The sequence below is a fragment of the Pseudophryne corroboree genome, chromosome 4, assembly GCF_028390025.1.
Source record: "Pseudophryne corroboree isolate aPseCor3 chromosome 4, aPseCor3.hap2, whole genome shotgun sequence".
Taxonomy (NCBI): Eukaryota; Metazoa; Chordata; class Amphibia; order Anura; family Myobatrachidae; genus Pseudophryne; species Pseudophryne corroboree.
This window is the reverse complement of record NC_086447.1, coordinates 16937557-16952598: the sequence shown is the minus strand read 5'-3', so window position 1 is coordinate 16952598 and position 15042 is coordinate 16937557. Positions and strand designations below refer to the sequence as shown.

General features: G+C 36.6%; 9 non-coding genes across 9 annotated transcripts; 8 read left to right on the top strand and 1 right to left on the bottom strand.

Moving 5' to 3' along the window:
- The first annotated feature begins 4264 nt into the window (after positions 1 to 4264).
- TRNAN-GUU (transfer RNA asparagine (anticodon GUU)) lies at positions 4265 to 4338 on the top strand. The gene has a single exon. It is a non-coding gene; the product is annotated as a tRNA-Asn (tRNA).
- A 1069-nt stretch (positions 4339 to 5407) lies between these two features.
- Positions 5408 to 5481, top strand: TRNAN-GUU (transfer RNA asparagine (anticodon GUU)). The gene has a single exon. It is a non-coding gene; the product is annotated as a tRNA-Asn (tRNA).
- Positions 5482 to 6574: 1093 nt separating this feature from the next.
- TRNAN-GUU (transfer RNA asparagine (anticodon GUU)) lies at positions 6575 to 6648 on the top strand. The gene has a single exon. It is a non-coding gene; the product is annotated as a tRNA-Asn (tRNA).
- Positions 6649 to 8873: 2225 nt separating this feature from the next.
- TRNAN-GUU (transfer RNA asparagine (anticodon GUU)) lies at positions 8874 to 8947 on the top strand. The gene has a single exon. It is a non-coding gene; the product is annotated as a tRNA-Asn (tRNA).
- Positions 8948 to 10016: 1069 nt separating this feature from the next.
- TRNAN-GUU (transfer RNA asparagine (anticodon GUU)) lies at positions 10017 to 10090 on the top strand. Its single transcript has one exon. It is a non-coding gene; the product is annotated as a tRNA-Asn (tRNA).
- A 1093-nt stretch (positions 10091 to 11183) lies between these two features.
- Positions 11184 to 11257, top strand: TRNAN-GUU (transfer RNA asparagine (anticodon GUU)). Its single transcript has one exon. It is a non-coding gene; the product is annotated as a tRNA-Asn (tRNA).
- Positions 11258 to 12067: 810 nt separating this feature from the next.
- TRNAM-CAU (transfer RNA methionine (anticodon CAU)) lies at positions 12068 to 12139 on the bottom strand. Its single transcript has one exon. It is a non-coding gene; the product is annotated as a tRNA-Met (tRNA).
- Positions 12140 to 12325: 186 nt separating this feature from the next.
- TRNAN-GUU (transfer RNA asparagine (anticodon GUU)) lies at positions 12326 to 12399 on the top strand. The gene has a single exon. It is a non-coding gene; the product is annotated as a tRNA-Asn (tRNA).
- Positions 12400 to 14658: 2259 nt separating this feature from the next.
- On the top strand, positions 14659 to 14732 carry TRNAN-GUU (transfer RNA asparagine (anticodon GUU)). The gene has a single exon. It is a non-coding gene; the product is annotated as a tRNA-Asn (tRNA).
- Positions 14733 to 15042: the final 310 nt, after the last annotated feature.

Genomic DNA, 15042 nt, shown 5'->3' with positions numbered 1-15042 from the left:
AGGAATGGTTTTTCACCTATTACTGATTAAAACTTGCTTCATTGGAAAGGCAGCAAGATGCATCCTCATTACAATGTCCACTGAAATAATACAGGTTGACACCAGGAAACATAAACCTCACTGCATCCTTGCTGCTTTCTCAAGTGGGAATCTGTTTAATGTGAAAACCAGGTGATATCTAATCAGCACACAGGTAAGAAGTTAAGAAAATCTTTATTTAAGGGTGAAGATGTTTCTCACAAAATCGTTGCCCCAATGCATCATTGAAATTCAAGCTGGAAAGATGATTTTGAAATATCAATTGTACATTTTGCATTGCTCTTCTGGTGACAATGTAGCTTGTTTTTGTCAATTACCATTTCAGTAATAGGGTAAAGAAAATTAAGTGGATTTCTGAAAGAAAACAATGCTGTCAATATACTATTAAAACAAATTAAAATGTTAAAAGTTATTGTACTTTAAGTAAAAATAAAAGAGTCAAAATATCAATCCCAGTTTTGGAAGAATTTAATTAACAAAAAATTAAGTGCACATAGCAGAGGATGGTTTCGATCCATCGACCTCTTGGTTATGGGCCCAGCACGCTTCCGCTGCGCCACTCGGCTGCTCATGTTAGTGTCAGAGATCCTGAAGTACTCACTCATCATGTGAAAGTACCAATGTGTTTCTTCGTTGGTCAATGGAAGAAAAATCTTGCAAAACTCTCCAGATTATTGCCTTTTTAACCTTTTTCTAGGAAACTTTCTAGATGAATGCTTTTTAGCCTTTGTCAGTACATGCTTTTGCAAGCTGTCTCTGTGGCGCAATCGGTTAGCGCATTCAGCTGTTAACCGAAAGGTTGGTGGTTCAATCCCATCGAGGGACGTAACTGAACGTGTGATCAAATTTTGGTGATCTTTAAGTAGACAAGTCAAAATTTCAAACCACCTCTTATAGTGTAGGGTACCTGGCCTTCTCTGATGCAATCAGAGTCAGATTTGATTAAGTCATTTTATAAAAAACAGGAAGCACAATTTAGCATGGGGTTGCAGAGGAAAAAAATTATGCAGGCAGAGAAATCCAATTGAGTGATGAATCAGCTCTCCATTTTATGGCTTTATTTTTATGCTAACACATTTGCTCTCTGAAAAGTGTCCACAAAGCCAAGTCTCTGATTAACACCTTTGTAGGAATGGTTTTTCACCTATTACTGATTAAAACTTGCTTCATTGGAAAGGCAGCAAGATGCATCCTCATTACAATGTCCACTGAAAGAATACAGGTTGACACCAGGAAACATAAACATCACTGCATCCTTGCTGCTTTCTCAAGTGGGAATCTGTTTAATGTGAAAACCAGGTGATATCTAATCATCACACAGGTAAGAAGTTAAGAAAATCTTTCTTTAAGTGTGAAGATGTTTCTCACAAAATCGTTGCCCCAATTCATCATCGAAATTCAAGCTGGAAAGATGATTTTGAAATATCAATTGTACATTTTGCATTGCTCTTCTGGTGACAATGTAGCTTGTTTTTGTCAATTACCATTTCAGTAATAGGGTAAAGAAAATTAAGTGGATTTCTGAAAGAAAACAATGCTGTCAATATACTATTAAAACAAATTAAAATGTTAAAAGTTATTGTACTTTAAGTAAAAATAAAAGTGTCAAAATATCAATCCCAGTTTTGGAAGAATTTAATTAACAAAAAAATAAGTGCACATAGCAGAGGATGGTTTCGATCCATCGATCTCTAGGTTATGGGCCCAGCACGCTTCCGCTGCGCCACTCTGCTGCTCATGTAAGTGTAATAGATCCTGAAGTACTCACTCATCATGTGAAAGTACCAATGTGTTTCTTCGTTGGTCAATGGAAGAAAAATCTTGCAAAACTCTCCAGATTATTGCCTTTTTAACCTTTTTCTAGGAAACTTTCTAGATGAATGCTTTTTAGCCTTTGTCAGTACATGCTTTTGCAAGCTGTCTCTGTGGCGCAATCGTTTAGCGCATTCGGCTGTTATCCGAAAGGTTGGTGGTTCAATCCCACCCAGGGACGTTACTGACCGTGTGATCAAGTTTTGGTGATCTTTAAGTAGACAAGTCAAAATTTCAAACCACCTCTTATAGTGTAGGGTACCTGGCCTTCTCTGATGCAATCAGAGTCAGATTTGATTAAGTCATTTTATAAAAAACAGGAAGCACAATTTAGCATGGGGTTGCAGAGAAAAAAATTATGCAGGCAGAGAAATCCAATTGAGTGATTAATCAGCTCTCCATTTTATGGCTTTATTTTTATGCTAACACATTTGCTCTCTGAAAATTAACACCTTTGTAGGAATGGTTTTTCACCTATTACTGATTAAAACTTGCTTCATTGGAAAGGCAGCAAGATGCATCCTCATTACAATGTCCACTGAAATAATACAGGTTGACACCAGGAAACATAAACCTCACTGCATCCTTGCTGCTTTCTCAAGTGGGAATCTGTTTAATGTGAAAACCAGGTGATATCTAATCAGCACACAGGTAAGAAGTTAAGAAAATCTTTATTTAAGGGTGAAGATGTTTCTCACAAAATCGTTGCCCCAATGCATCATTGAAATTCAAGCTGGAAAGATGATTTTGAAATATCAATTGTACATTTTGCATTGCTCTTCTGGTGACAATGTAGCTTGTTTTTGTCAATTACCATTTCAGTAATAGGGTAAAGAAAATTAAGTGGATTTCTGAAAGAAAACAATGCTGTCAATATACTATTAAAACAAATTAAAATGTTAAAAGTTATTGTACTTTAAGTAAAAATAAAAGAGTCAAAATATCAATCCCAGTTTTGGAAGAATTTAATTAACAAAATAAGAAATGCACATAGCAGGGGATGGTTTCGATCCATCGACCTCTGGGTTATGGGTCCAGCACGCTTCCGCTGCGCCACTCTGCTGCTCATGTAAATGTAAGAGATCCTGAAGTACTCACTCATCATGTGAAAGTACCAATGTGTTTCTTCGTTGGTCAATGGAAGAAAAATCTTGCAAAACTCTCCAGATTATTGCCTTTTTAACCTTTTTCTAGGAAACTTTCTAGATGAATGCTTTTTAGCCTTTGTCAGAACATATTTTTGCAAGCTGTATCTGTGGCGCAATCGGTTAGCGCATTGAGCTGTTAACCGAAAGGTTGGTGGTTCAATTCCATCGAGGGATGTAACTGAACGTGTGATCAAATTTTGGTGATCTTTAAGTAGACAAGTCAAAATTTCAAACCACCTCTTATAGTGTAGGGTACCTGGCCTTCTCTGATGCAATCAGAGTCAGATTTGATTAAGTCATTTTATAAAAAACAGGAAGCACAATTTAGCATGGGGTTGCAGAGAAAAAAAAATATGCAGGCAGAGAAATCCAATTGAGTGATTAATCAGCTCTCCATTTTATGGCTTTATTTTTATGCTAACACATTTGCTCTCTGAAAAGTGTCCACAAAGCCAAGTCTCTGATTAACACCTTTGTAGGAATGGTTTTTCACCTATTACTGATTAAAACTTGCTTCATTGGAAAGGCAGCAAGATGCATCCTCATTACAATGTCCACTGAAAGAATACAGGTTGACACCAGGAAACATAAACCTCACTGCATCCTTGCTGCTTTCTCAAGTGGGAATCTGTTTAATGTGAAAACCAGGTGATATCTAATCAGCACACAGGTAATAAGTTAAGAAAATCTTTCTTTAAGTGTAGATGTTTCTCACAAAATCGTTGCCCCAATTCATCATTGAAATTCAAGCTGGAAAGATGATTTTGAAATATCAATTGTACATTTTGCATTGCTCTTCTGGTGACAATGTAGCTTGTTTTTGTCAATTACCATTTCAGTAATAGGGTAAAGAAAATTAAGTGGATTTCTGAAAGAAAACAATGCTGTCAATATACTATTAAAACAAATTAAAATGTTAAAAGTTATTGTACTTTAAGTAAAAATAAAAGAGTCAAATATCAATCCCAGTTTTGGAAGAATTTAATTAACAAAAAAATAAGTGCACATAGCAGAGCATAGTTTCGATCCATCGACCTCTAGGTTATGGGCCCAGCACGCTTCCGCTGAGCCACTCTGCTGCTCATGTTAGTGTTAGAGACCCTGAAGTACTCACTCATCATGTGAAAGTACCAATGTGTTTCTTCGTTGGTCAATGGAAGAAAAATCTTGCAAAACTCTCCAGATTATTGCCTTTTTAACCTTTTTCTAGGAAACTTTCTAGATGAATGCTTTTTAGCCTTTGTCAGTACATGCTTTTGCAAGCTGTCTCTGTGGCGCAATCGGTTAGCGCATTCGGCTGTTAACCAAAAGGTTGGTGGTTCAATCCCACCCAGGGACGTAACTGACCGTGTGATCAAGTTTTGGTGATCTTTAAGTAGATAAGTCAAAATTTCAAACCACCTCTTATAGTGTAGGGTACCTGGCCTTCTCTGATGCAATCAGAGTCAGATTTGATTAAGTCATTTTATAAAAAACAGGAAGCACAATTTAGCATGGGGTTGCAGAGAAAAAAAATTGTGCAGGCAGAGAAATCCAATTGAGTGATTAATCAGCTCTCCATTTTATGGCTTTATTTTTATGCTAACACATTTGCTCTCTGAAAATTAACACCTTTGTAGGAATGGTTTTTCACCTATTACTGATTAAAACTTGCTTCATTGGAAAGGCAGCAAGATGCATCCTCATTACAATGTCCACTGAAATAATACAGGTTGACACCAGGAAACATAAACCTCACTGCATCCTTGCTGCTTTCTCACGTGGGAATCTGTTTAATGTGAAAACCAGGTGATATCTAATCAGCACACAGGTAAGAAGTTAAGAAAATCTTTCTTTAAGGGTGAAGATGTTTCTCACAAAATCGTTGCCCCAATGCATCATTGAAATTCAAGATGGAAAGATGATTTTGAAATATCAATTGTACATTTTGCATTGCTCTTCTGGTGACAATGTAGCTTGTTTTTGTCAATTACCATTTCAGTAATAGGGTAAAGAAAATTAAGTGGATTTCTGAAAGAAAACAATGCTGTCAATATACTATTAAAACAAATTAAAATGTTAAAAGTTATTGTACTTTAAGTAAAAATAAAAGAGTCAAAATATCAATTCCAGTTTTGGAAGAATTTAATTAACAAAAAAATAAGTGCACATAGCAGAGGATGGTTTCGATCCACCGACCTCTGGGTTATGGGCCCAGCACGCTTCCGCTGCGCCACTCTGCTGCTCATGTAAGTGTCAGAGATCCTGAAGTACACACTCATCATGTGAAAGTACCAATGTGTTTCTTCGTTGGTCAATGGAAGAAAAATCTTGCAAAACTCTCCAGATTATTGCCTTTTTAAACTTTTTCTAGGAAACTTTCTAGATGAATGCTTTTTAGCCTTTGTCAGTACATGCTTTTGCAAGCTGTCTCTGTAGCACAATCGGTTAGCGCATTCGGCTGTTAACCGAAAGGTTGGTGGTTCAATCCCACCCGGGGACGTAATTGACCTTGTGATCAAATTTGGGTGATCTTTAAGTAGACAAGTCAAAATTTCAAACCACCTCTTATAGTGTAGGGTATCTGGCCTTCTCTGATGCAATCAGAGTCAGATTTGATTAAGTCATTTTATAAAAAACAGGAAGCACAATTTAGCATGGGGTTGCAGAGAAAAAAAATTATGCAGGCAGAGAAATCCAATTGAGTGATTAATCAGCTCTCCATTTTATGGCTTTATTTTTATGCTAACACATTTGCTCTCTGAAAAGTGTCCACAAAGCCAAGTCTCTGATTAACACCTTTGTAGGAATGGTTTTTCACCTATTACTGATTAAAACTTGCTTCATTGGAAAGGCAGCAAGATGCATCCTCATTACAATGTCCATTGAAATAATACAGGTTGACACCAGGAAACATAAACCTCACTGCATCCTTGCTGCTTTCTCAAGTGGGAATCTGTTTAATGTGAAAACCAGGTGATATCTAATCAGCACACAGGTAAGAAGTTAAGAAAATCTTTCTTTAAGGGTGAAGATGTTTCTCACAAAATCGTTGCCCCAATTCATCATCGAAATTCAAGCTGGAAAGATGATTTTGAAATATCAATTGTACATTTTGCATTGCTCTTCTGGTGACAATGTAGCTTGTTTTTGTCAATTACCATTTCAGTAATAGGGTAAAGAAAATTAAGTGGATTTCTGAAAGAAAACAATGCTGTCAATATACTATTAAAACAAATTAAAATGTTAAAAGTTATTGTACTTTAAGTAAAAATAAAAGTGTCAAAATATCAATCCCAGTTTTGGAAGAATTTAATTAACAAAAAAATAAGTGCACATAGCAGAGGATGGTTTCGATCCATCGATCTCTAGGTTATGGGCCCAGCACGCTTCCGCTGCGCCACTCTGCTGCTCATGTAAGTGTAATAGATCCTGAAGTACTCACTCATCATGTGAAAGTACCAATGTGTTTCTTCCTTGGTCAATGGAAGAAAAATCTTGCAAAACTCTCCAGATTATTGCCTTTTTAACCTTTTTCTAGGAAACTTTCTAGATGAATGCTTTTTAGCCTTTGTCAGTACATGCTTTTGCAAGCTGTCTCTGTGGCGCAATCGTTTAGCGCATTCGGCTGTTAACCGAAAGGTTGGTGGTTCAATCCCACCCAGGGACGTTACTGACCGTGTGATCAAGTTTTGGTGATCTTTAAGTAGACAAGTCAAAATTTCAAACCACCTCTTATAGTGTAGGGTACCTGGCCTTCTCTGATGCAATCAGAGTCAGATTTGATTAAGTCATTTTATAAAAAACAGGAAGCACAATTTAGCATGGGGTTGCAGAGAAAAAAATTATGCAGGCAGAGAAATCCAATTGAGTGATTAATCAGCTCTCCATTTTATGGCTTTATTTTTATGCGAACACATTTGCTCTCTGAAAATTAACACCTTTGTAGGAATGGTTTTTCACCTATTACTGATTAAAACTTGCTTCATTGGAAAGGCAGCAAGATGCATCCTCATTACAATGTCCACTGAAATAATACAGGTTGACACCAGGAAACATAAACCTCACTGCATCCTTGCTGCTTTCTCAAGTGGGAATCTGTTTAATGTGAAAACCAGGTGATATCTAATCAGCACACAGGTAAGAAGTTAAGAAAATCTTTATTTAAGGGTGAAGATGTTTCTCACAAAATCGTTGCCCCAATGCATCATTGAAATTCAAGCTGGAAAGATGATTTTGAAATATCAATTGTACATTTTGCATTGCTCTTCTGGTGACAATGTAGCTTGTTTTTGTCAATTACCATTTCAGTAATAGGGTAAAGAAAATTAAGTGGATTTCTGAAAGAAAACAATGCTGTCAATATACTATTAAAACAAATTAAAATGTTAAAAGTTATTGTACTTTAAGTAAAAATAAAAGAGTCAAAATATCAATCCCAGTTTTGGAAGAATTTAATTAACAAAATAAGAAATGCACATAGCAGGGGATGGTTTCGATCCATCGACCTCTGGGTCCAGCACGCTTCCGCTGCGCCACTCTGCTGCTCATGTAAATGTAAGAGATCCTGAAGTACTCACTCATCATGTGAAAGTACCAATGTGTTTCTTCGTTGGTCAATGGAAGAAAAATCTTGCAAAACTCTCCAGATTATTGCCTTTTTAACCTTTTTCTAGGAAACTTTCTAGATGAATGCTTTTTAGCCTTTGTCAGTACATATTTTTGCAAGCTGTATCTGTGGCGCAATCGGTTAGCGCATTGAGCTGTTAACCGAAAGGTTGGTGGTTCAATTCCATCGACGGATGTAACTGAACGTGTGATCAAATTTTGGTGATCTTTAAGTAGACAAGTCAAAATTTCAAACCACCTCTTATAGTGTAGGGTACCTGGCCTTCTCTGATGCAATCAGAGTCAGATTTGATTAAGTCATTTTATAAAAAACAGGAAGCACAATTTAGCATGGGGTTGCAGAGAAAAAAAAATATGCAGGCAGAGAAATCCAATTGAGTGATTAATCAGCTCTCCATTTTATGGCTTTATTTTTATGCTAACACATTTGCTCTCTGAAAAGTGTCCACAAAGCCAAGTCTCTGATTAACACCTTTGTAGGAATGGTTTTTCACCTATTACTGATTAAAACTTGCTTCATTGGAAAGGCAGCAAGATGCATCCTCATTACAATGTCCACTGAAAGAATACAGGTTGACACCAGGAAACATAAACCTCACTGCATCCTTGCTGCTTTCTCAAGTGGGAATCTGTTTAATGTGAAAACCAGGTGATATCTAATCAGCACACAGGTAATAAGTTAAGAAAATCTTTCTTTAAGTGTAGATGTTTCTCACAAAATCGTTGCCCCAATTCATCATTGAAATTCAAGCTGGAAAGATGATTTTGAAATATCAATTGTACATTTTGCATTGCTCTTCTGGTGACAATGTAGCTTGTTTTTGTCAATTACCATTTCAGTAATAGGGTAAAGAAAATTAAGTGGATTTCTGAAAGAAAACAATGCTGTCAATATACTATTAAAACAAATTAAAATGTTAAAAGTTATTGTACTTTAAGTAAAAATAAAAGAGTCAAATATCAATCCCAGTTTTGGAAGAATTTAATTAACAAAAAAATAAGTGCACATAGCAGAGCATAGTTTCGATCCATCGACCTCTAGGTTATGGGCCCAGCACGCTTCCGCTGAGCCACTCTGCTGCTCATGTTAGTGTTAGAGACCCTGAAGTACTCACTCATCATGTGAAAGTACCAATGTGTTTCTTCGTTGGTCAATGGAAGAAAAATCTTGCAAAACTCTCCAGATTATTGCCTTTTTAACCTTTTTCTAGGAAACTTTCTAGATGAATGCTTTTTAGCCTTTGTCAGTACATGCTTTTGCAAGCTGTCTCTGTGGCGCAATCGGTTAGCGCATTCGGCTGTTAACCAAAAGGTTGGTGGTTCAATCCCACCCAGGGACGTAACTGACCGTGTGATCAAGTTTTGGTGATCTTTAAGTAGATAAGTCAAAATTTCAAACCACCTCTTATAGTGTAGGGTACCTGGCCTTCTCTGATGCAATCAGAGTCAGATTTGATTAAGTCATTTTATAAAAAACAGGAAGCACAATTTAGCATGGGGTTGCAGAGAAAAAAAATTGTGCAGGCAGAGAAATCCAATTGAGTGATTAATCAGCTCTCCATTTTATGGCTTTATTTTTATGCTAACACATTTGCTCTCTGAAAATTAACACCTTTGTAGGAATGGTTTTTCACCTATTACTGATTAAAACTTGCTTCATTGGAAAGGCAGCAAGATGCATCCTCATTACAATGTCCACTGAAATAATACAGGTTGACACCAGGAAACATAAACCTCACTGCATCCTTGCTGCTTTCTCACGTGGGAATCTGTTTAATGTGAAAACCAGGTGATATCTAATCAGCACACAGGTAAGAAGTTAAGAAAATCTTTCTTTAAGGGTGAAGATGTTTCTCACAAAATCGTTGCCCCAATGCATCATTGAAATTCAAGATGGAAAGATGATTTTGAAATATCAATTGTACATTTTGCATTGCTCTTCTGGTGACAATGTAGCTTGTTTTTGTCAATTACCATTTCAGTAATAGGGTAAAGAAAATTAAGTGGATTTCTGAAAGAAAACAATGCTGTCAATATACTATTAAAACAAATTAAAATGTTAAAAGTTATTGTACTTTAAGTAAAAATAAAAGAGTCAAAATATCAATTCCAGTTTTGGAAGAATTTAATTAACAAAAAAATAAGTGCACATAGCAGAGGATGGTTTCGATCCACCGACCTCTGGGTTATGGGCCCAGCACGCTTCCGCTGCGCCACTCTGCTGCTCATGTAAGTGTCAGAGATCCTGAAGTACACACTCATCATGTGAAAGTACCAATGTGTTTCTTCGTTGGTCAATGGAAGAAAAATCTTGCAAAACTCTCCAGATTATTGCCTTTTTAAACTTTTTCTAGGAAACTTTCTAGATGAATGCTTTTTAGCCTTTGTCAGTACATGCTTTTGCAAGCTGTCTCTGTAGCACAATCGGTTAGCGCATTCGGCTGTTAACCGAAAGGTTGGTGGTTCAATCCCACCCGGGGACGTAATTAACCTTGTGATCAAATTTGGGTGATCTTTAAGTAGACAAGTCAAAATTTCAAACCACCTCTTATAGTGTAGGGTACCTGGCCTTCTCTGATGCAATCAGAGTCAGATTTGATTAAGTCATTTTATAAAAAACAGGAAGCACAATTTAGCATGGGGTTGCAGAGAAAAAAAATTATGCAGGCAGAGAAATCCAATTGAGTGATTAATCAGCTCTCCATTTTATGGCTTTATTTTTATGCTAACACATTTGCTCTCTGAAAAGTGTCCACAAAGCCAAGTCTCTGATTAACACCTTTGTAGGAATGGTTTTTCACCTATTACTGATTAAAACTTGCTTCATTGGAAAGGCAGCAAGATGCATCCTCATTACAATGTCCATTGAAATAATACAGGTTGACACCAGGAAACATAAACCTCACTGCATCCTTGCTGCTTTCTCAAGTGGGAATCTGTTTAATGTGAAAACCAGGTGATATCTAATCAGCACACAGGTAAGAAGTTAAGAAAATCTTTCTTTAAGGGTGAAGATGTTTCTCACAAAATCGTTGCCCCAATTCATCATCGAAATTCAAGCTGGAAAGATGATTTTGAAATATCAATTGTACATTTTGCATTGCTCTTCTGGTGACAATGTAGCTTGTTTTTGTCAATTACCATTTCAGTAATAGGGTAAAGAAAATTAAGTGGATTTCTGAAAGAAAACAATGCTGTCAATATACTATTAAAACAAATTAAAATGTTAAAAGTTATTGTACTTTAAGTAAAAATAAAAGTGTCAAAATATCAATCCCAGTTTTGGAAGAATTTAATTAACAAAAAAATAAGTGCACATAGCAGAGGATGGTTTCGATCCATCGATCTCTAGGTTATGGGCCCAGCACGCTTCCGCTGCGCCACTCTGCTGCTCATGTAAGTGTAATAGATCCTGAAGTACTCACTCATCATGTGAAAGTACCAATGTGTTTCTTCCTTGGTCAATGGAAGAAAAATCTTGCAAAACTCTCCAGATTATTGCCTTTTTAACCTTTTTCTAGGAAACTTTCTAGATGAATGCTTTTTAGCCTTTGTCAGTACATGCTTTTGCAAGCTGTCTCTGTGGCGCAATCGTTTAGCGCATTCGGCTGTTAACCGAAAGGTTGGTGGTTCAATCCCACCCAGGGACGTTACTGACCGTGTGATCAAGTTTTGGTGATCTTTAAGTAGACAAGTCAAAATTTCAAACCACCTCTTATAGTGTAGGGTACCTGGCCTTCTCTGATGCAATCAGAGTCAGATTTGATTAAGTCATTTTATAAAAAACAGGAAGCACAATTTAGCATGGGGTTGCAGAGAAAAAAATTATGCAGGCAGAGAAATCCAATTGAGTGATTAATCAGCTCTCCATTTTATGGCTTTATTTTTATGCTAACACATTTGCTCTCTGAAAATTAACACCTTTGTAGGAATGGTTTTTCACCTATTACTGATTAAAACTTGCTTCATTGGAAAGGCAGCAAGATGCATCCTCATTACAATGTCCACTGAAATAATACAGGTTGACACCAGGAAACATAAACCTCACTGCATCCTTGCTGCTTTCTCAAGTGGGAATCTGTTTAATGTGAAAACCAGGTGATATCTAATCAGCACACAGGTAAGAAGTTAAGAAAATCTTTATTTAAGGGTGAAGATGTTTCTCACAAAATCGTTGCCCCAATGCATCATTGAAATTCAAGCTGGAAAGATGATTTTGAAATATCAATTGTACATTTTGCATTGCTCTTCTGGTGACAATGTAGCTTGTTTTTGTCAATTACCATTTCAGTAATAGGGTAAAGAAAATTAAGTGGATTTCTGAAAGAAAACAATGCTGTCAATATACTATTAAAACAAATTAAAATGTTAAAAGTTATTGTACTTTAAGTAAAAATAAAAGAGTCAAAATATCAATCCCAGTTTTGGAAGAATTTAATTAACAAAATAAGAAATGCACATAGCAGAGGATGGTTTCGATCCATCGACCTCTGGGTTATGGGCCCAGCACGCTTCCGCTGCGCCACTCTGCTGCTCATGTAAGTGTAGGAGATCCTGAAGTACTCACTCATCATGTGAAAGTACCAATGTGTTTCTTCGTTGGTCAATGGAAGAAAAATCTTGCAAAACTCTCCAGATTATTGCCTTTTTAACCTTTTTCTAGGAAACTTTCTAGATGAATGCTTTTTAGCCTTTGTCAGTACATGCTTTTGCAAGCTGTCTCTGTGGCGCAATCGGTTAGCGCATTTGGCTGTTAACCGAAAGGTTGGTGGTTCAATCCCACCCAGGGACGTAACTGACCGTGTGATTAAATTTTGGTGATCTTTAAGTAGACAAGTCAAAATTTCAAACCACCTCTTATAGTGTAGGGTACCTGGCCTTCTCTGATGCAATCAGAGTCAGATTTGATTAAGTCATTTTATAAAAAACAGGAAGCACAATTTAGCATGGGGTTGCAGAGAAAAAAAATTATGCAGGCAGAGAAATCCAATTGAGTGATTAATCAGCTCTCCATTTTATGGCTTTATTTTTATGCTAACACATTTGCTCTCTGAAAAGTGTCCACAAAGCCAAGTCTCTGATTAACACCTTTGTAGGAATGGTTTTTCACCTATTACTGATTAAAACTTGCTTCATTGGAAAGGCAGCAAGATGCATCCTCATTACAATGTCCACTGAAATAATACAGGTTGACACCAGGAAACATAAACCTCACTGCATCCTTGCTGCTTTCTCAAGTGGGAATCTGTTTAATGTGAAAACCAGGTGATATCTAATCAGCACACAGGTAAGAAGTTAAGAAAATCTTTATTTAAGGGTGAAGATGTTTCTCACAAAATCGTTGCCCCAATGCATCATTGAAATTCAAGCTGGAAAGATGATTTTGAAATATCAATTGTACATTTTGCATTGCTCTTCTGGTGACAATGTAGCTTGTTTTTGTCAATTACCATTTCAGTAATAGGGTAAAGAAAATTAAGTGGATTTCTGAAAGAAAACAATGCTGTCAATATACTATTAAAACAAATTAAAATGTTAAAAGTTATTGTACTTTAAGTAAAAATAAAAGAGTCAAAATATCAATCCCAGTTTTGGAAGAATTTAATTAACAAAATAAGAAATGCACATAGCAGGGGATGGTTTCGATCCATCGACCTCTGGGTTATGGGTCCAGCACGCTTCCGCTGCGCCACTCTGCTGCTCATGTAAATGTAAGAGATCCTGAAGTACTCACTCATCATGTGAAAGTACCAATGTGTTTCTTCGTTGGTCAATGGAAGAAAAATCTTGCAAAACTCTCCAGATTATTGCCTTTTTAACCTTTTTCTAGGAAACTTTCTAGATGAATGCTTTTTAGCCTTTGTCAGTACATATTTTTGCAAGCTGTATCTGTGGCGCAATCGGTTAGCGCATTGAGCTGTTAACCGAAAGGTTGGTGGTTCAATTCCATCGAGGGATGTAACTGAACGTGTGATCAAATTTTGGTGATCTTTAAGTAGACAAGTCAAAATTTCAAACCACCTCTTATAGTGTAGGGTACCTGGCCTTCTCTGATGCAATCAGAGTCAGATTTGATTAAGTCATTTTATAAAAAACAGGAAGCACAATTTAGCATGGGGTTGCAGAGAAAAAAAAATATGCAGGCAGAGAAATCCAATTGAGTGATTAATCAGCTCTCCATTTTATGGCTTTATTTTTATGCTAACACATTTGCTCTCTGAAAAGTGTCCACAAAGCCAAGTCTCTGATTAACACCTTTGTAGGAATGGTTTTTCACCTATTACTGATTAAAACTTGCTTCATTGGAAAGGCAGCAAGATGCATCCTCATTACAATGTCCACTGAAAGAATACAGGTTGACACCAGGAAACATAAACCTCACTGCATCCTTGCTGCTTTCTCAAGTGGGAATCTGTTTAATGTGAAAACCAGGTGATATCTAATCAGCACACAGGTAATAAGTTAAGAAAATCTTTCTTTAAGTGTGAAGATGTTTCTCACAAAATCGTTGCCCCAATTCATCATTGAAATTCAAGCTGGAAAGATGATTTTGAAATATCAATTGTACATTTTGCATTGCTCTTCTGGTGACAATGTAGCTTGTTTTTGTCAATTACCATTTCAGTAATAGGGTAAAGAAAATTAAGTGGATTTCTGAAAGAAAACAATGCTGTCAATATACTATTAAAACAAATTAAAATGTTAAAAGTTATTGTACTTTAAGTAAAAATAAAAGAGTCAAATATCAATCCCAGTTTTGGAAGAATTTAATTAACAAAAAAATAAGTGCACATAGCAGAGCATAGTTTCGATCCATCGACCTCTAGGTTATGGGCCCAGCACGCTTCCGCTGAGCCACTCTGCTGCTCATGTTAGTGTTAGAGACCCTGAAGTACTCACTCATCATGTGAAAGTACCAATGTGTTTCTTCGTTGGTCAATGGAAGAAAAATCTTGCAAAACTCTCCAGATTATTGCCTTTTTAACCTTTTTCTAGGAAACTTTCTAGATGAATGCTTTTTAGCCTTTGTCAGTACATGCTTTTGCAAGCTGTCTCTGTGGCGCAATCGGTTAGCGCATTCGGCTGTTAACCAAAAGGTTGGTGGTTCAATCCCACCCAGGGACGTAACTGACCGTGTGATCAAGTTTTGGTGATCTTTAAGTAGACAAGTCAAAATTTCAAACCACCTCTTATAGTGTAGGGTACCTGGCCTTCTCTGATGCAATCAGAGTCAGATTTGATTAAGTCATTTTATAAAAAACAGGAAGCACAATTTAGCATGGGGTTGCAGAGAAAAAAAATTGTGCAGGCAGAGAAATCCAATTGAGTGATTAATCAGCTCTCCATTTTATGGCTTTATTTTTATGCTAACACATTTGCTCTCTGAAAATTAACACCTTTGTAGGAATGGTTTTTCACCTATTACTGATTAAAA